Below are 21,733 nucleotides of genomic sequence, written 5' to 3' on the forward strand. Positions count from 1 at the left end.
CTGCAAGTTATAAGGTCATCCGCCCATTTATTCAGTAGTTCATATTTCAATCAGTTATTATAGGTGAGATTACATTAATATTAATTTACTTAATGACTGATAAATTAAATGAATTTCTTGTTAAATGACCTGCTGTTGTTTCAGCAATGCTGTTAGTGATTACACCTCCACAACTTCCTTTATCAATGCATTAGCAAGGGTCTGACTGATAGGATGCTGTCTGAAGTTATACATATCACGGGCAGTTCTAGTAAGATTCCTCACCAGGTTTTTATGGCTGCAGTAGTTCCTAGTATGATTCTGTCATCACACATTTATGAGCACAACTTCACAGTACAGGCACTATCCTAATTCTTCCATAAGAATGTGGGCTGCGCATGCAGCTTGCTGCTTAATCTCAAAGTGAAGTGCATAGTTTTACTGCACAACATAGTTTAAATAAGGTCAGGGCGTCAGCTTTCTACAGGATGCTGTAGTGAAATGGACTGTAAAATGCTCCTGCTATGACAGAAAGGAAAGAAAAGAATATTCTAATAACCATACTCAACAGAAGGTAGAACCAGAATTTTAAACACATGATGAGATTTCATCTCACCCCTGGAATTCAGCATAACTGTTACTTAACAGATGAGGAAGATTGCTTACTAAAGCTTTTTTTCCTGTCCTGTACAGAGTAAATAGTTTCAGGGTTTCCTCCTTAAGGCTCAAGATTATTTCTGGCTACTCAGGGTCCAAATGGGAAGATATGTACAAAAAATCCACTCATCACTCTCAATAGCTGCAATGTGAACCACCTGTCCATACTAAGCCATCCCTCTGCAAGTTCTAGCCTCAATGGCAATGAATTAATACAAAGGAATTGGAGCCACAGCTGACTGAAGTAGTTCAATTAGTACTGGAAGCAGCAGCCCATCTGCTAGCTACCAGTGGCTATGGAAATGCATCATTTTTGCATACCTCACTGCCTTCAACTGATATCAGTACCTCTGTACTAATCCTAGTAATGCACTGCAATCTGCTGGAATGTTTGTGAGAAAAGTGTGTAAGCAATGGCAACGAGCTCACTGCAGTATTTCCACAAAACTAAAACATGTTCTAGCGAAGTACATTGTTTCCATTCCCAGTACAGAAAAGTAGGTCAGCTAGAACACCCTATTCCATGCAGTAATGGAAGAACTTGACTGAGAACATCAATTGCTTAGTCATGTTGTTCAAGCTGCCACGTACAGGCCATCCAGCTTTCCATAGCTGCAATACCTGCTAGATTTAAGACTGAAAGAAGTGTAGTTGTTCTACACAGAAATCTGCAAATTCCAGGTCTACAGTGGAATTTGAGCTGCAAAAAGGTTTCTTGCCATTGAAATTTTTAAAAAGTGAATAACCATACACCTTAACAGAAATAAATCAATATAAAAATAAGCATATGACAACAAAAGTCAGAACAACTTAGAGAAGCACTGCTTTCTCTTACCATCTACTCCGCCAACTATTCCAGCTACACGCAAGGCTGAAGCACACACGCAATTCATATTTCATGCTGTATGAACTGGCAGAGTTAGTTTTGTTGGTTTGTTTTTTTGCAGTTATTGCTGTAACATATTAATGCTTTTTACTAATGACGTGATACTACTGGCCTTCATCAAAGCAAAGGTCTATTCAAAACAGCACATTATCTCTGACAAAGACTATCTTAACATAAAAACATAGCAAGTCTTCCTCACGAGTGCCCTAGTAAATCTTCCAAACTACCTGAACCAGATGCTCAATATTTAAATTTTACAGCCTCTTCTAAAACTTTCATCAATTGACCCACCTTTATAGTACTGAATTGAAACCAGTCAATTTTTTTATTTTTATATTGACAATCTTTTGCAGCAGCATTCCACGGTTTATTAAAGTTGGGAAAAAAGACTGTTTCTTTCTAGTTTTAAACCTATTTCCAAATATTCTCCCCTTCTGGGAGAAACATTTACTAATCTCTTCCTACTCCACTGCATGTTTCCTACTCTTTATTTTACAGACTTCCTTCTTTGCATCCTTTCAGTTATCTCTTCTCCAGCACAAAGACTTCTTGTCTCCTTTATCACTCCTTGGACCAAACAACTTGAAAAATGTGATAAGCCTTGTTCATCTCTTTCATGTATTTTTCCAAGTTTTGCTTTAACTTTTCTGCATGGGTGGCAGTGGCAGCAGATTCCATCTAACAATTAGGGTGCAGACACTAAGCAAACTGACACATTATAAGAATTGTCTGAAATAACTTAAAAGTGATAACAATTTGTTCTGCACCCTTCCTGTTACATGTACAGATCAGGACTGGTTTCTCCATCAACACTGGGTTTCATTTATTACTTATAACCTAATAATTTGATATTAAGAGATCTGAGTACACTTCTCCACAGACACTCTGATTTTTGCTACCACAAATAATTGCTACCACTCTGATTTTTGCTACCACAAATAATGTCATATTCCGTAAATGCTGTTTCTCCACTGTCACTCTTTCCCAATGAGCAGGTGAAGAGATTTCTGTGGGACATGCTAATAGTTTCCCTTCTCAGTGAAAATCAGGTATTTACTTCTCCCCCCACCACAGTCCCTTTTTTTTTTGTTTTTTGTTTCATGTCTTGTAGGAATCGAGTTATGTATCTTTTTTATCCCTTATTAGTTTATTTAAAAGCTTTCAGTGATAACTTTCATTTGAGTTTTTCAAAATAGAAACACAACTCAAAACCTTATGGCATCATCTAACAACGTATTTTCAAAAAAGAAGATTACTTTAACTGTATTTAATTATCATCAACAATACTATAGTATCATGATACATATACACAAGGTAGATAGAAAAAAAGCTACTTCGTTAGTCACCTTACAGAAAATACAACCATAACATTAAAAATAGTCTGCAGTTCACCTCAGAAACATTACCGAATGCAAACATTTTTCCATAGAGTGTGATTAAGTTTAGTACAATTAATATTTACCTACATTATCGACTGAGATCTGGTGGGATGCTTGTATAGGGAATAATTTATTTCCTTAAAAGCCTGTAAATAAATCCTCCCCCAAAATCAGCTTTCCTTTATTCTTTCCCCTCAGTCCCAATAAATACCCTTTAAGACCTCTCACTACAGGAGAGGCAACAATACAGAATTTAAATGGTAGCCATGGCTTCTAGGAACTCTCCAAGCAAAACCTTTTTTCACAAGGAATGAAAACTACATAAAAGTACTAAAAAATGTGAGAAAAATATCCTCAAGCTCTCTTGAAAAACAAAGCGCTTTCCACTTAAAAAGCAAGCAAACTACATGCAACCTTATAAGAAAGAAAAAAAAAAAAAAAACAACCTGAAGGGGGTAAAACACAGAAGGCACAGCAGTGTTCCAATGAATCAGGAATAGACAATAAAAAAAGATGGAAATGCTATGAAAAATGCTCTCACAGTCACAAAGAACCAGTCTCTTGACATAGCTAAGAGAGTTGGGGCATTAACTGTGGCAACAGTGTCCTGCTTGCTATGCCAACGGAACAACGAAAAATGAAATACTGATGGACTGAACTGCTCATGACTTTCCATGAGATATCAAGTGTACTAATGGCAGAAACTCAAATGGATTCTCTGAAACTTTGCTTTGAAGCTAGCTGGTGCTTTATTTTTCATCACTTTAGAGCTGCAATATGGGGATGGAAGTAGAATTTACAGCCTTGATTTACTCCAGTTTGTGTTTCAGACACTGTGGTACTAGACCACAATGCAGGGTATTGCAATCAAATCAAGGAAAGCCTCATGCAATAATTATGCACATTTGACTTTTAATCACAGAAATGCTGAAAAAAATCTGAATTTGTTGGACTGTTTAACTTCAGAATACATTCTGAATGTATTATTTCAGAATGCTGCTCCGAAAGTAACCTCTCCTGTTTTATTTTGTTGCACCACTACGCCAAAGGTGGACATTGGAGGTATGGCAGTAGAGAATGAAACTTGCCACCAATATTTCACTAAATACGGTTGCCATGTGATGGAGGGAGCAGTCTAACAAATGGTGTCAGACACAGAAGTGTGTAGCAAAGGCGTGTCATTGAAATTGCACATGTCAACATTAACTGATTCACTGTTGAACATTTGGCTGGAATTGGCTGGATGGTCACACTCAGAGTTGTGGTCAGCAGCTCAGCATCCAAAAGGTGACCACTGACAAGTGGCATTTCTCAAGGATTGTTGAAGGGACCCGTGCTATTTAACATCTCTGTAGGCGATGTGGACAGTGGGATTGAGTGTACCCTCACCAACTTTGCCAAGGACACCAAGCTGAGCAGCGCAGTTGACACACTAGGGGGAAGGGATGCCATTCAGAGGGACCTGGACAGTCTTAAGGGGTTGGCCTATGTCACCCTCACAAAGCTCAATAAGGCCAAGTGCAAGGTCCTGCACCCGGGTTGGGTAATCCCAAGCACAAATATAGGCTGGATAGAGAATGGCTTAAAAAAGCACAGAGGAGATGGTTTGGGGGTGTCAGTTGATGAAAGATTCAACAAGAGATGGCAATGTGCACTTGCAGCCCAGAAAGCCAACTGTATCCTGAGTTGCATCAAGAGAAGCATGATCAGCAGTTTGAAGGAGGTGATTCTACCCCTCTACTCCGCTCTTGTGAAACTCCACCTGGAGTACTGTGTCCAGTTCTGGGGCCCCCAGCACAAGGAGGACATGCAACTGTTGGAGTGGGTCAAAACAAGGGCCCCAAAGATGGCCAGAGGGGCTTGGAACTAGATGACCTTAACGGTCCTTTCCAACCTAACTCATTCTGTAATTCTATGACTATTTATGGACACCAACCAGTGAATGCAAGCACAGTAAGGTGGGGGGTAGTGTGTTTCAAGCAATGGCAACAGCAGTGTGAAAGATAAGTCATGTTCTGGACAGCCACGCATGGCTGTCACACCACAAAATGAACAGGACCTCAATCAGCCAGACCACATGAATCAGCAGATTACAACCAGGGAACTGTGTAAAGAGCTAAATATTGGCTTAAACACACTGGAAATGATGATGGCAACATTGGCGTATCATGAAGTTTGTACCAGGAACGCCTCATGAATGCTCCCATGGGAACAGAAAGAAGACTGCATGCAAGTTAGCCTGGACCTACTGAACAAACTTGAGGCTGAAGATGACAGTTTCTTGGATCCCATGATTACTGGTGATGAGACTTGGTGCTACCACTACAAGCCAGAGTCAAAACAGTATGTCCGTGGAGGGGCAACATGTGAATTCCTGATCAAAGAAGAAGCTCAAGACACAGCCCTCAGTGGGCAAAGTGACGTGCACTGTCTTCTAGGTAGGACAGGGATGATCCTACTGGAACGTGGACTAGCTACCAACTCTGACCACTGCATTGCAGCACTGACTAAGCTAAAGGCTCAAACTTTCAGAGTCAGGTTAGAGAAGACCTTTCTCTTGCAACATGATAAGGCCAGGCCCTATCCCTGTTTGAAGACCATGCTAATCTTGACTGGACTACCCCACTACACTCACCATACAGTCTGGATTTGGTGCCTTCTGACCTTCATGTGTCCAGGCTGATCAAAGATGAACTGCATAGGCAACATTTTCCCCAGCAACAACTTTGTCATAGCAGCTGTAGAACAGTGGGCCACCTGTGCCGGTGAACATTTTTATGTGTGGCGTGCAGACTCTTGCTTGTCACTGGCAAAAATGCATAGCTAATGGTGGTGACTACAATGAAAAGTACTATTTTTTAGCTGAGATTTTCCTCTGCCATATAGTGTTACTGTGCTCTTTTTATCTATTGTGCTTTCCATGTAAATAAACAGGAGGCATTACTTTTGGAGTGACCTACATATTAGTCTATGCAGAAATCCTACATGGCAGGCCAACTTTATTGAGCTGAGCTGTAGATGGGTCCCACAGCCAGAGCTCCACAACATGCTATAGGTCCATATTCCTTTATCATAAGTGGTATCCTCAGGTGTTCCTTGGAATTATAGGACAACAGTCTTAAAACAACAAAACAGCAGTTGCTCTGATATTAGCTGCCAAGGATATGAAAGCCAATAAGTAATTTCTTCTAAAATATACAGAATCCCAGGCAGCATGCTGTTACCAGTGCTACTTTAAAGCAACACAATATATGCATTTATCCAGATATCAGCCAAAATTACTAATTGAGGTGGCAGATCATGACACATTTTTTGCCATTAAAATGCCAGGAAGCTACTTAAATATCAATGCATTCATTATGAAAACATCTTTTTGGCGTTTGCTTCCAATTATGGCTTCTGCTTTAGCACGACCAGTTTTCTTCACTGTATTCGAATGTGATGGCTATCTGAATGACTGAACATGATTATGGAAATGCTGGCTCACATCTCCCAAAATGGGTATTTGTGAAGAGGCTGTCAATTGGAAATATTTACGAATCTATCAGGAGATCAAGCACATTTTAGAAGGACATCTGTGTGCAAGAAGCAATCAAAATCAACAGTATAATCACATAGGCTCATTGGATAATGCAGCAGAGGTGCAGTTGGTGAGCGTTATGCTGCCTTAACAATATATGGTTCAGTTGTATAATGCCACTGCCAGTCCTAACTGCATCATTATGGCAAGGATTGATATGAAGTAACAAATATGAACTTATTAAAATAGGAGCAATTTGTTTTCAGAAGCCAAAAAGCTAGACCGAAGATGTATTATCAAAGAAATTTTGCAGTATAAAAACAAAAGCTTTCTTGGCATGGGCACAATAGAAATCATGGTCATGTCTATCATCCAAGTGGTTTCTTTTAGAAATGAATTTCATAAATTTTGAAACAGTTGTGCAGGATTTATCTTCACAGAACAATTAACATAAAATAAAGCATAAACACCTACTAATCTAGCTTTTTTTTTTTTTTTTTTTTTTTTTTTTTTACTCTGTTTGCTGGTTTTATTCTAATTGCTGCACTTTAATATTATTTTGAGGGAATCATGCTCATTAAACAGGTGTATTACAAATATTTCATGGCAAAAGGACAGAAGGCTTCCTAATACATTTTAGGCAACACTCATCTCTGATAATCAGTAGCATCATTTAAATTGCAATCCCAGCTAATTTACACATGCTAAACCATCCACTGTAACTAGAGGTTCCGTAGCAGTGAAAGTCTATTTGCCTGGAGTATCTCTCTGATGCACTCCAGTACATGGGGTAGAAACATCCTACCCTATTCTCTGCAGTATGAAGGATATCTCCTCTTCTTCTGCTGTAAAAATGTAATTTTCCCCCCATATGCAGCTGCTGACTACAGTGAAATCTCCTTGCTATTGAGCCACAGTAAGTTAAGCTACGTAATTAAGTAACACTACATAAATCACCAGACCTGAGAATGTAGGTTCTTCTGCTATGGTTTGTGCTGTGCTCAACCCATGACAGAACAGAGAACATTGGCTTGTAAAGTTGTCAACTATGTAAAAAAAATCACATAGTAAGAAAACAAACCCATTCTCAGACAACATCAAATCTATCTGTCTATATGCAATATTAGACGTTGTTACCTGGCAAAAATACTTGAAATCTGGATCTAAAACTTTCAAGATTCGTGACTATCAGGAAGGAGAGACAATGAAATTAAATCACCAAAATTCTAAACCCATTTCTGCAATATTGAAAAATGCAACTATTTTTTATATCAGTTTAAAAATAGAATCTTGCAATTTAAAACTGTGTAGTTTATGCAGTCAAAAGCATAGCTAAAAGCTAGGTCTCTTAGGCCATGTTCCAGGGTTATGCTAATTTTGTACACAAAAGGTTAACATTTTTCATTAATTCTCCTAAGACAAGCACTCCGCATTCACTATTTGGTTTGTAAACGATCAAGTCTGTGAGATTACATTTTTCTCATAAAGCCTAAATAATTCAAGAGAATAAGAAAACCAGACTGATTTGTATAGACAACCAAAGTATGAGACTTGAAATATTTGAGGCCAACAGAAGTATTACTTTCAGATGCTCAACTATCAGGTACTATTGTAGAAATGCACATAAAACTGTATGTGCATTAATGGCTCAGTGTTTGAAAAAATAAAAATTAAAATTTTAGCCATTTTCATAAAAGTCCTTCACAGTCCTTAGCAGATCAGTAGAAATTAGAAAGGAAAACCGTAAAAAACATGAACCATGTTTGCAATAGCTAATTAGTGCCAAATTAAAATGTGAAACCTGTCTGCACTTGCTTCAACCACCAACAAAAGAGAGGCACTAGCACTGAATTATATTTTGTGCAAATCATGCTGTTTTCTTTTTACACATAAGATGATAGTGAATTAACCACTCTAGATATTTTTGGTTGACTGGGAATCAAAGATGTTTGTCGCCTTCTTTTTCATGGCAGAGTGACAGAGAAAGAGAAGTAGGTGTTCAAGCTCCAACACTGAAACAGGTGTGCCTACAAGCTGTGCTTCCCTATATATTTCTATGAACAACTATCCACTTCGGCAAACAAGAGGGCACACAGGTGCTGAACATGAACAGTGATCGCAAACTGAAGTTTATGCCAATAAACTAAACAAAGTATGTTATAACGGATTTCCTTAATTCTCATCAGGACCAAAGGAGATTCTTCTCAATGTAGAGACATGATTTTTTACATCTGATTGCTGCACGCTTCTTAAGGACAATGCCTTTGGCACTCTACAAAGTGAATTCTTCTTCCATTATTGGTTTCCTTCAATTAGAGCAACCCCTGATGTACTGCATCACAAGTAACAACAACTGTTCAGTACATCTAGCCACTGTTCCCTCACCTTACATGGTTTTATCCAGAACCACACCAGTTCTGCCACCAGAAGAGTTTCAGAATTAAATTATTCAGCCCCGCAGCATGGGTGGAAACAGGAATGTCTTGCTCAGGTGCCTTTCTAGCTAAGAGGGAGACTACCAGAGTAACTATCAAGGGCAAGAATCCACCAAACTTCACCATGTTGGCAGAGAGTTCTGCCTGAGATTCTTTCATCCAGGTTCTTCCATGAGAATTAGCAATATTTTGTGGAAACTCAGCCTACAGGATTCACGGTTTTAGGCTGCAAATCAGCTGTCGGAGATACTCAGCTACCATGGTCAACCTGAGCAACAATAAGGAAACAATGGGCAGTCAATTAGCTATCACTAATGTGATACATTGAAAAAAAGGCAGCCCATCCATCTGGGAAGCTGAAAAATCAGAAGGGGCATGGAATACATTTCATTGAATAACACGTGCAACCATCAGCAGCTCCTTGGGGGGATGTGTCATGGCACTATGACATGAAGCATGACACAGTGACATGTCAACAAAATGAAAAACCCTCCTAGAAGTAAGCACAAGTTCAGGAACCCCCTTCTCGTAGAAAGAGAGTCAGGAGCCCAAGCTGGAAATGATCATCAAGAGAAATCTTTCTCCCAGTAGGTAAATATACTATCAGGGTCACGAACCTTAGCTACAAGATGCTGGCTATGGTGTTTGATTGTATGCTGTCCCAGGAACACAGCCAGGTTTCTGAGTCAAGGCAAGAGAACACAACTGTAGTTCATCACGGTACTCCCAAAACTGCACACAGAACAAGACAGAAAGACAAGTCTTGATGTGCAGCTGAATAAGTGATTTAAAGAAAAGAGGATATGATTTTATCAGAAATGGTGGCAACTGTAAATACGAGGCTCCCCCTCTGGGAGTAACAGGCATCATCTGAACGTAAAAGGAATGAGTCTGCTAACATTCAACATGTGACCAGAAAAAAACAAAAATGGAAAGTAATAGGACACTGATGGATGAAGAAAAGTTCTTCTCTAAGGGAATAGAACTTCAATAAAGGATATGATGGAAGTCAGAAATAATGAAAACAGAAATGGTAAAGAACAGCAATTTCTATATTAAGAGTACAGAGTAGTGAAAACAATGTGTATGTGGTTTATTTGCACTTATGATTGGAAATTGACCCCAAATGTGACTAGACTAGCTACACATTTAACTGGCAATATTAAATATAGACATAATAATCATGGAGGAAGTCTAGCAGAAAGAAGGCACAGTATAACAACAAAGGTCAAGGCGTATGTGAAAGATGGATTAAGCTGTGCCAAGTTCTAAGGAGCATCACATGTTAAAGAGCAGTTTGAAACTAATTAGCAGAGCACTCTAGACAGGTCAGGAAGGTGTAGTCCAAGGGAACTGATATTCTAGGCAAAAGAAGAAGAAATACATTACTAGCATTATATTACCAGCTAGGCAACAACAATGGTGACAGTAACTGCAATATGAGGAGGGAGACAGGAGATAAGTCACAGAAAGAATAGAAAACTTCAACCATATGCAGTAGGGGGTGGTAAATATGCAAGGACAAGCCACCAGGAAGAGCTATTTCACAGGCATTCAAGAAATACAGAAAACAGTCACTCTTGGCTTAGTTGGAAGCAGCAGACTAGGTTTCTCTTTTCTATTTTTTAACCAGAATTCCTTAAGGCAGTATGAAGTATTCAAAGATAGCTTTATTCAAAACAAATAAACAATGTCTACTAAAAGAGAAGCTAAAGGAACATGACACTGCAGAACAACAGAGGTCGAGAAGTTTCACATCCAGATGAAGGAACTAGAGAAGACAGTAAACACTACCAAGTAATAATATATATGTAGCAAACTAAAACAAAATCATATGAAGAGCAATTTTTAAAGGAGATAATAACAAGAGAAAAAAGCCTGCTGACAATCTTTAGGGTCAATAAATAATGAAGTTATAAGGGAAGTGCCTAGAGAAGATAAAGACACAGCAAACAAGCAAGGAAACAAACAAAAAAGCAATTTCTTGCATGTGTTTTTGCTAGAGGAGACTAGAAAGATGCCAGTGCTGGAATCCAACTCTACAGTGGTGAATGAGAGACCCTATCGCAAATCAGAGTTCATTATAGAAGACAATGAAAAAGGCTCATCATGAGCAAATAAGCATTAACAGTTACAGATCAGTGAGATAGGCATACTGGTGGAAACCCTTTTTAAGAACAGAATGAGTAGGCATACAGAAAAATGGATTTATTGGCAAAGAGAAACAGATTTTATCAAGAAAATTGTATCTAATTATCTAGTAAGATATTTTCCAAAGGCATAATCACTATGCCTACTGACAAAAGTAATCCAGGTACTACTTGTAAATACAAAGGCATTCAAGAAATCCTTAGCCAAAACATCTTAAAGAAATAGCTGAAAGAACAAAAAAGTATTGAAATAGACCAAAAGTTGTTGAAATGTCGTGAAGAGAAATACGTCCTCATAGCAAAAGTAGGTGAACAAGATGACAGGTAAGATTTAATAGGCAAAATAGATCAGCAGGGGAACAGAGAGAGAGAGAGGGAGACAGTTGATGTGGTTTGCTATTATCATCTTCAGTGTCACAGACTGACCTCTGTACCGAGCCATCCAATGCCCAGTTTAGTAGGGCATACTGTCAAGAGTAAAGAAATATATCCATACAGACAGCAACTCCCTTTCATCTCCAAAGGCAACCTACGTACACATGCTTGAATTTATGTTTTGTAAAAATAAATAAATAAATAATAGAAGATTTAAATAACTGACGACCAATGATCAAAAAAGAAAGTATCACTGGGAAATATATTTTTCAGCTACAAAGATTGGTTTGAAACCTTCTGTTTGAAAGATCTGGTTTGATGAACCTGAAATACTAAAGGAAGTGATTTCCTGTTTTAGTTCAACTTGGATCTTAATTTTATCATGTGCATTTTAATTAAAATGAAGAAGATCATCTCTCCAACCACACGGAGATGCTCTGTATTTAAGCCCAAGTGACCTTTCAGCTCATCCACAGGTAATATTTATACAAGATTTGGAAAACTACAAAAGTTCAGGAGGAGAAAACCAACCTTTTTTGATTTTTCTTACTCTGCCTACCTATCCTTTCTCCATTCCAATCAGCCTTTCCCTCATTATCAAACCTGTTCTTCATTTATCTCCAGATCTCAGATACCCTCACAACTGCTGTGTTGAGACTTATCTTCAATCCTCTGACAGTGCTCAGAGTAAAAGTTGAATAGGCACTTGAGAAGATTGAGGACATAGATGTTGCCAACTTTGATGGCCTTTTCTGCCCACATGTCACAGTCAGGCTGGGCTAAGTAGCAGAGGAATGGCTGGTGTTAGTCCATCGGTTATCCTCTGCCACAAAACTAAGATTTGGAGCTCGTGGCAATGGAACAAATGAGGTTATATTTCCCTCTACCCTTGAAATGGCAAAATTCAATTAAACATCTGTCATTGAGAAGTCTCAAGCTTTCTCTTCTGAAAAAAAAAAAAAAAAAAAAAAGTACTGTCTGACATCAGGTCAAAAATAGTGAACCCTAGAAGGAGAATGGCAGATCCTGGTTATACCTCCATAAAACCAATCACTGCTCCTTTGTTCTCCTGCAGAACACTAGTACACTAGCTCCAGTAGGGATAACCCACGAGCAGCAAAATCCCAAGCAGAAGTGCTTATAAACTTATATACAGGAATTTGTACTCCAAGTGTGGTGGTGTGCTTCCCCTGCTTGCCCCTCTCTGCCAGCTTCTTCCCTCAACTCCCTTCTTTAGCCTGGCCCTACTCACAAAGCCCTGCACAGGAAGACAATGAACAACGGTACTAATAACACTCTAGCTAAAACAGGTTAACAGACATAAACCTGTCTCAAACTAGAGGCCAAAAGAACTAACAGCAGACCCCTGGTTCAACAGCTAAGGAACAATTGAGCATGAGCCTAAAAAAAGACCTATGACTATGAGACAAGGGGGCGCTAGAGCCCCCTTTGATCTCTCTGATCTCTCCTACACAGCAGCAGGCTGCTTGACCAGATCTCCCCTCAAGCAGGGATGCCTGCACAAAGATCCCTTACACCTTGCTGTCTTGATGCTTTGCTGATACAGATATTCGATAAGCAACTAATAGTTTGTTTCATACTTTGTTAGCCTCACTAAGATCACACCTTTGATTATAAGCTTTATTAGCTTCACTGAAGGTTTATCTTAGAACGGCTGTGTACATACAATCCCTTAGACACAAACCACTAACCAAGTCTGGGTCTAAGTGAGGATTCAGCTGCACCTAGCTCCTTATCTCCATGATTCAAGGAGTTTAGAAAGCAAGAGGATCCACTCTGAACCTCATGACTGAATGGGAGGGCCTCCTGTATGCGCATGTTTAACTCAGTCCTCTATGAAGTAAATAATTGAGTGTATCCAGCTACGTCAAATCTTGTAAAGTTGCTGCCTTAGTTACAATTAAGCTTTGCTAAATCACTACATTGTATCCATATTATGTCAGTAAATATATTCTGGCTTCTCTCCTACCAGTTCAATAGAGTGCAGTTGTTTTCCACCCATGACACTAAGATAGCCCAGAAAATATCGAGGAATAATAAATTTATCCAACTCTGCTCATAACAGGGGTTCTGGAAGTAGATGATCTTTACGGTACCTTCCAACCCAAGCCATTCTATGTCTCTAAAACAAATTCTATCATATATATTACATATACTAAATTCAAAGAGGTTTTCATTCAGTCCTATCAGTGCAAATCAACTCTATATCCATCAGAAACTACTATGAAGTTAAAAACAAAAAAAAAAAACAACAAAAAAACCAAGAAATTTTGTACTAATATAAATGAAGTACCTAGTCCACAAACTAAAAGAAAACAATTTAGAGTATGCATTTTTTCCAGTACACAAAGGCTATAAATACTTGTTTCACATTAGCAAATTAGATGCCTTCCTCCTATTCATCTGACATATGCTTTCATTGTTGCACAATAAGAATGAAGTAAATATTATTTTATGTAACAGTGGCTGAAAAGATGCTTAGGGATTAGCACATTAGATCAATGTGCTTAATAAAAAATAAGAAGCAGTGTTAAAAAAAGAAAAGATACACAGATTAACGTAGTAGTCCATTCTATGTCATTTCTTTCAGTTAGTAACACAGCAAAGTTAATGATGAAAATCACTGCAACACAGTAATTAATCCTAGATACTATAGAAAGACTTCAGCTAATTTCAGCGGCACTGTTAGTAGGTGTTAACTATAATGCCAATTTGTGTCCAATTGTATTATTTGAGTAACAAATTAAGACAGAAAAATGCCTACAAGATATTTACTGGATATGTAAATCAATACTTCTCACTGCTAGAAAGCTAGCAGTACATTGGCTGTAAACCATCAAATTCAAGGCACGCCGAATACAACAGGGTATGGGAGAAGTTGCTTTGTTTTCACATGCAATACTAACACCCTACATAATATACTTACAACTTTCATGGGAATTATTGATGGGCACAGGGAAGATAAAGCATATCAGTATGTATCTACCAGGAAGAAATGAAGAATTCTCTACTTTGGGTAGATGGCAATGAGAAACTGCAGAAACAGTAGATGTTGCCACAGAAGGAGAGGAACCAGGACTTTCACTCATTTAACGGACTGCAACAGCTGGCTATCTGAAATTGAGGGTGATTACCGAGAATCGTGGATTTCAGCTCCAAGGACATTTGGTGTGTGTCATATGAAGAAGCTGTACTTATGTCATCACCTTTTTAAAAGCTCAAACTCAGCATCGCTTTTGTGTCAACACTGATTTTAGAACCATTTCAGTTTTCAAATAAGGAAATATGAAGTATTTCTGTGACACCCCCTTTAAATACTGAAGAGTTTTGAATCGAGGTTGCCTTCCTGTGAGATCTCACCAGTCTTCTGAAAGTCTGCATAATTCACAGCTGGCCACAGGTTATTTCAAATGTAACTTTTACATAGTGTAAACTCTCCTATCAGACAAAACCATTCAAAACATTCTCATAGTTATAGCAACACTGGATGAGAGCACTACCATTCAACTAATTCCCACACCCTTGGAGACTGCTCCTTCTGCTCTATTAGTTTACACAGCCACACAATATATTTTTTTCAATATATTCTTTTAATAAGTACCTGAAATAACACTTCTCTAGCTACACATCAATTCTTGAGAAGTCTGGTTGCTATAATCCCCTGAGCTATGTTTTATCATGGGGAAACAAGTCTTTTCACACAATACAACATCTGCAGCATTACTTACCCTGACAGCGATAGGCTTGTAAGGACAAACTCATCTCACTACCACACTGCATCCCATTTGATCAAAAGGTTTTAAGACGACTAGAGAGCACTACTGCAATTAAGCTATTCACATAAACCTTTAATCTGAGCTCCTATTGCGGGACCATAAGTTCATCTCTTAAGCTTGTTCAAATCTAGAGCATCTATCCAAGGCAGCCGTGTTTTCAAAGAGTATGGAGAAGAAATTTCCACCTCATTTTGCAGCTCTGTGTGATACATGCAAATGGTTCTCTCACTGAAGACAACAAAGATATCTAAGTTAATTTTTAAGGTTGAGGCTTTTTTTTTTTTTTTTCCCCTTTTCCTAATTATTTCTAATTACACCCTTAAAAGGAGGCAGTACTTTTTACTATGGAGAAAGTAATTTCAAGATAATTCCTAGTCCCTACAGTCTTGGTAAGCTTAATGCACACAACTATCCAATGTGTTCACCACTACTGGCATTAACAAAGAAAAATGTATCACTGCAGCTAGAAATGTCACTTGGGAGCTTTCTGCTGTGAAAGTAAAGTTTCAATCTAGTGAAACAGAAATGCTGATCTCAGAGGCCCTAAAAGAAATAGAGATACACTCCGGAGGGAGGTATGACTTAATAACGGTTCTGACAGGTTTGACGAGATTATCTGAAATACCAGAATTTTCATCAAATATTTCTCTGTTGCCAACCATACCCTATTGGATGAATATTACTAAAGATTAGGAATTTCTCTAAAGCATTAGAAAGACAATGATTACTGAGACAACAATGCAGACTGAGTTTTTCTAAGATGAAAATACTGAGTGTGAGGAAATACCTTGTCACACTATGCTATAAAAGAAGCGGAAAAGCACAATCTAGAGATATTTAAAAACCAGTAATGACCAGAAGTAATCACTAACACATGCATGAAGAATAAGGAAAGAGAATGATTTCCTCCCATGCTTACTTGCTACTTGCCCCCACTAATTATTCAACATGCATGGAGGTTTGCTAATCTGCAGATACAGTGTAAATCTCATTCTTTCAGCTGAAATCAGAGCATCAACAAGCACAGCAGTAGTACATACAGCTTTTTCCTACGGTTCAAAGAAGTACACAGGGTATGATAACTGACCTCCTTTCTATAAATCTGGGTTGCATTTAAGGGAGAGACAGGTTACAATTCTATGATAGGCTACTAAACAGAAAACAGGGAGGAAGATAGATTCTAAAACACAAACATATTAGTGTTCTGAGAGGTTGCAAAAAAACATATACACCTAAGTAGAAAACAGGTCAATACATCAATAAATCAACTCTTACAGCATCATAAATAAAAAGAGGCATATGGACAAAGTAGGTGCGCTTACATGTAGGAAATAAGAGAGGGAATTTATAGCTACGCCAATCAGACTACAACGCAACTGTATTACAGCATCACAGATAACACCAGGAGCAGTTCCCACACAGAAATAATTTCATTACCCAGAATTCTTAGCATCCATAATTTCCACTTTACAGGTAGAAAGAGCAGAGAAATGATTTATCCGTTATGTTATGAGCCAGGAACCGATTACACCGAGCTCACTTTCCTAACACCATTTAATATACATCCACCAGAGCTAGCAGCCTCACAGGGTCAGGATGCAGCAGAGCTGAACTTGAAAGGACTGTGCCATTTCTTGATAGAAAGTAAAAGATGTATTCTCCTCTATTGCCTTTGCAGGTCATGTCTGGAAAATGAGCGTGTGTTCACAAGCAGAGGATCAGGCACACAGATACCACCATACTGTTGCAGAGCAATTTCAGCCACCTTCTCAGTTTTCAGCTTTTTTCAGAATTATTTAGTCCACTTCAATGCAGGCCTTGTACTGCATGTAACGAAGTATTACAAGGGATGAAAGGTAGCACATAGTGAAACCTTAGATTCCCTGTGAGAAAGAAACCAACGCTACAGCTATCTGAATAGTTTTCACTCTGCTAACCTTGTGGATATTTGATAGGACAGCTTATGGATTTACTAAGTTACCTTTCTCTGCTATTTCTAATACTCACAGTTCCATAACTATGCTTATATAGTTTACACAATCTTTAAAACCTATTTAAAGTAGACACGGTTCATCATTAAGTACTTCACAGTTTGAGCCTAGTATTTAGATGACATTCAACCCATCTTCTTGTTTTAATTAATTTCCATTGCTCTCACTTACCAGCACTATGTTTATTTTCACATAAGTGAAAGATTAAGTTCTAGAATAGAACAGTTCAGTCTGAAGGGAACTTCTGAAGCCATCCAGTCCAACTGCCTGAGCACTTCAGAGCTATCTGAAAGTTAAAGCATGTTGCTGAGGGCATTAGCTAGATGCCTTCTGAGCACAAACAAGTTTGCTGCATCAACCACCCCTGCAGGGAGCTTCTTCCAGTGCTTGACCACCCTTACAGCAAAATGAGTTTGCCTAACGCCAGTCTGACCCTACCTTGGCACAGCTGAGATAAGGAATACACAACAGTCTTGGTCATGCCAGCGGAACACACTTGATCAATGCTGGGCACAAATAGACGCTACTGTTTTAAAAGACATTGTCATTCACAGGTAATGAATTAGGTTTAGAATATACATGTCTAAGTGCTACAGAAAACAGTTTCGGCAACACTCCTTACAAATTATTTTGGAACCAAAAGAAAGGTGGCTGAATGCTAAGTGGCAGATCTGGCAGCTGGTACATCTTAAGGTCACTGTAGGATCTCTTGGCATAATAAGTTTATTTATCTCACAAAAATTCACTAAGACATTTTTTTATCCAGAATTCATCATCCTGTCACCCAGGAAAATATGCTCACATTAAGTCGTGTTTACATAACATTCAACAATTTAGTGCTTCATTGGCAAATGTGTTCCTTCTATATGCATGAAAAACAGCAAAAACAACAACCATCTTGTTTAATATCTGAGACTTTCCAACATGAAATATTGAATGAATACTCTAAGTATAGGGAAGGCAAATTGAAAAAGGACTGAACAATTACTAGATAAACTCTAATCATACAAATAAGGCTAATTATACAGAAGGAAAATCTTTTCAACTGAGTAACATTATTGAAATTTTAAAACATTCCTCCTATTCAGTGAAAAAAAAATCTTCATACCATGCAAATAAACAACTGCATGAAAACCAGTGAGCTAATCAAGCTGATTTTTCTATAAGTAACTCCCTTTCCCTGTCAAAGAAGAGAAAACGTTAATTCTGTTTCTGTATATTTGAGACCCACACAGATGCTACTACAACTTGGGCCTGTGCCTTGTAATGAAGTACATGGGAGAGGGATAACAGAGAAACTGCAAACTGAAACTGTACTCCAGGTGTAGTTTGTTAGGCAACAAGCAGAGGCAGCAAACTCATTTTGCTGCCTCTGCTTGTTGCCTAACTATATGTACTACTACATGTAGCCTACTAAATGTAGGCTACATTTAGAGCTATAGTGGCTGCACAGAACTGAGTATTTTCCAGCAATGCTGGGAGCAAATGTGCTCTCCAAATTACTTCTAGCAAAGGTCCCAAAACTAGAGTTTATGTTCCTTTATACGGAGAATACATTACAGACAGGATTCAGGCCTTCCACACTCCACCAGCCGAATACCCTCCATAAACAATTCCCCATAGCACATCATCATCAAGCTGCAGGCTTTTTACACTGTCAGATTTTTCTGTTTGTCTACTCATAGTGTACATAAAAGAAGACTAAGTGTTTCTTGTGATTATTTGTTTGGCTGTGGGACCCTAGCTGCATGAGTTCAGAACAACTACTGGGTAATCAGGGTGAAATTTGACTGGTAAGAATACTATCCCACTGGTAAGTTTAGATACTACAAATTCCATAAGGAAATGCTTACTAATGCTATTTAAAATCTCTTTCTCATAATATTTGCACTGTAAGTGAAAAGCCTCTCCAGCATTCCTATCTGTTATGTAGCTTCCACATAGGAAGTTAGAAATGCTGATAACCTTGTCAGTAAGGCAATCAGCTTAAGTGCTATAAAACAGCAAAAACAACGCTAGATTTCTAGAGAGCCACTTCTGCCAGCCGCTGGAGTTACTGAGAGCTATCACTGACTTGTGACGTAGTAACTGCCATAGCTGGACGGTAGGCAGAGGTGCACTGGAAGTCAGTCTGCACAACGTGGAAAACAGAATGAGGTTTCACAAAATAAGACACATGCATAGCCTAATCACTGGTAACAGAAAAAAGTTGTTTTCATCAGGTAGTCAAAGGAGTAGAGTATACAATACATTTACCTCCCCGACTTCCTAAATTCTGGCAGCCCACTGCCCCAGCTACTCATACCAAATGCTCCTATGGACTCGATGCTCCATAAGAAAGAATGAAATAGACAACAACTGAAACACATGCTGTCAGTAATGCAACACCCTTGACTACAGTCTAAGTAATACACCAGCTAGATACTGTAGAACATGACAAACCTTGAAAACTGCTCTGAAAATGGACAGCTATTCCTAGATAGGTAGCAATATAAATGCACACGTAAAGCAACATTACTGGCAATATGAGAGTCTCTGAGAGCAAGAATCTCTGTGAAAGTACACATTTTTTTGGTGACCATTGTGGAGAGCTCCTGCTCTCTGTGTTACCTTCTGTCTGCAACTGGTGCAGCACGGGGGAAGCAGAACTAACTTTATCTGCTCTGATCCCTCCTGACGTATTTTTTCTTCCTCAAACAAGCACAGGACAAAAATTAGAACTCTGAAATCAGGCTTCAGTGAAATCTTGGAAACTAACAACAGAGAAAAAGGAATTACTTGTAGATTAAGAACAAAAAAGCTGTGTTTTCTCTTTCTTGAGCATGAAGCATATCAGTGAGATGCACTGAGGCTGTCCGTCAGTGTCACGGCTTGAACAGCAATATTAGAACAGTGCAGATACACCTCTACTGCCTGCACATGGTTAATCACCACAGACTCCTTCACTCTGTATAGAGTCTGACAGAAATCACTGCCTTAGCCAGATCCAGATTCCCAGGGAAAACCACGTGGAATCAGTGTGAGTAAATGTGACTGAAGAGTTATTTCTGTCTCAGCAGGGACTCATCTGATTGCTTATGGGGCTGAAACGATTAATGATATGGGGTTATCTAGCACAGAAGAGTCAAGGCTAATTCAAAAGATTTTCCACTTGACACAGCAGTGCTTTTTCAATCCACTTTCTCCAAGCAATGATTCTAAACTATAAAATGAAGCAGTTTAGAGCTCCTAAGAAGTGAAAAACATGTCAAAATACTTATCCAGTATAAATTTACGCTGTGGTTAAGATGTGTGGGATTTTTTGTTGTTTTTTTGTTGTTGTTGTTTTGTTGATGTAGCTTCATATCGTGGAATTTCAGCAAATTAGTACCTCATCCAAAATTCCCACTGCATCATCATACTTGACTTGGTGCCACAGTTCACAGGTGAATTTAAAACCTCCTTAGACACTGGTTAGAGCACTGCGGGTGACACAAAAGGTTTTTGCCACTGTACTGCATGTCAGATCAGACTGTAGTGTTATGTTGTAGGTGCGCTGATACAGCATGGTAATAACGGAAGCACAGGCTGCTTTCAGCCCCTCTTGCAGCATTGTCTTGGTACTTTGAAGAGATGGTTGCTTTCAAATTGCAGATGTTTACTCATTATGTACAGAGCCTTGAACCTGGCTGTAAGCTAGATCACAGAACTGACAGAAACAGCTTTACATAAGCTTGCTAACAATTTACCAGGGATATTGCAGAGGTGACCAATGATTTCTTCCAACTTGCTGATGCTTCTTTAGCCACACATTTAGCTCACCCAGCTGCTTCTATAGAAAATGACAGGATTCTGCTGGGCACTAGCAAGGAGCTGGCAGAACGTCTGTTCTATTATGTACTGTTCTTGAGTAGTTTAATTTATGGGGCTGTTTTAGGTCAGTGCCACTTAGAGACACATAGGAAACTGTCAGCAGCTTTTACCTGTGCTTTTGCAAAAATTGGTTTTCACTTACAAGATTTGTCTTGTATTGGTTACAATGATATTCCCTCCTACCCTCTCACCCCAGCATCTATCTACTACTTATTTATTATGATAAATATCACAAACCTAGGAATATGAAGTGACTGATATTTTAACTAGATTGCAACCAGCATAAAAGTATGTTTCTATGCACAAGTTTCTGCTGGCACATCTGAATGCCCATATTTTAACTGGAATTTAAATTCCTCTTTGATGACCAGGAAATTCAAAGACCACAGGGAAGTATACAATACATCACATCCAATAAAAACTGGCACAACCATAAGCTTCCACAGATGGAGTTTAATGGAAACTTTTTAAAAGGTTAACTGTCACCCCAGACTGTAAATAACATAGATGAAAAAAAGATGTTCACGTTGCCAACATCTGATACGTTTACAATGAATGAACAGCTACATCCAGCCGGAATTATCTTCCTTCTTTTTGCTAACTCAGGAGAACACCATTTCAAGAGTTTTATTTTTTTCTTGAAATGGAAATTTGAAAACAATTTTTAAAAAGGAAAAGGCTTATCGAACCTGCTCATCTAATAGCTAGGACA

Source organism: Gallus gallus, chromosome 6 (genome assembly GCF_016699485.2).
Source record: "Gallus gallus isolate bGalGal1 chromosome 6, bGalGal1.mat.broiler.GRCg7b, whole genome shotgun sequence".
NCBI lineage: Eukaryota > Metazoa > Chordata > Aves > Galliformes > Phasianidae > Gallus > Gallus gallus.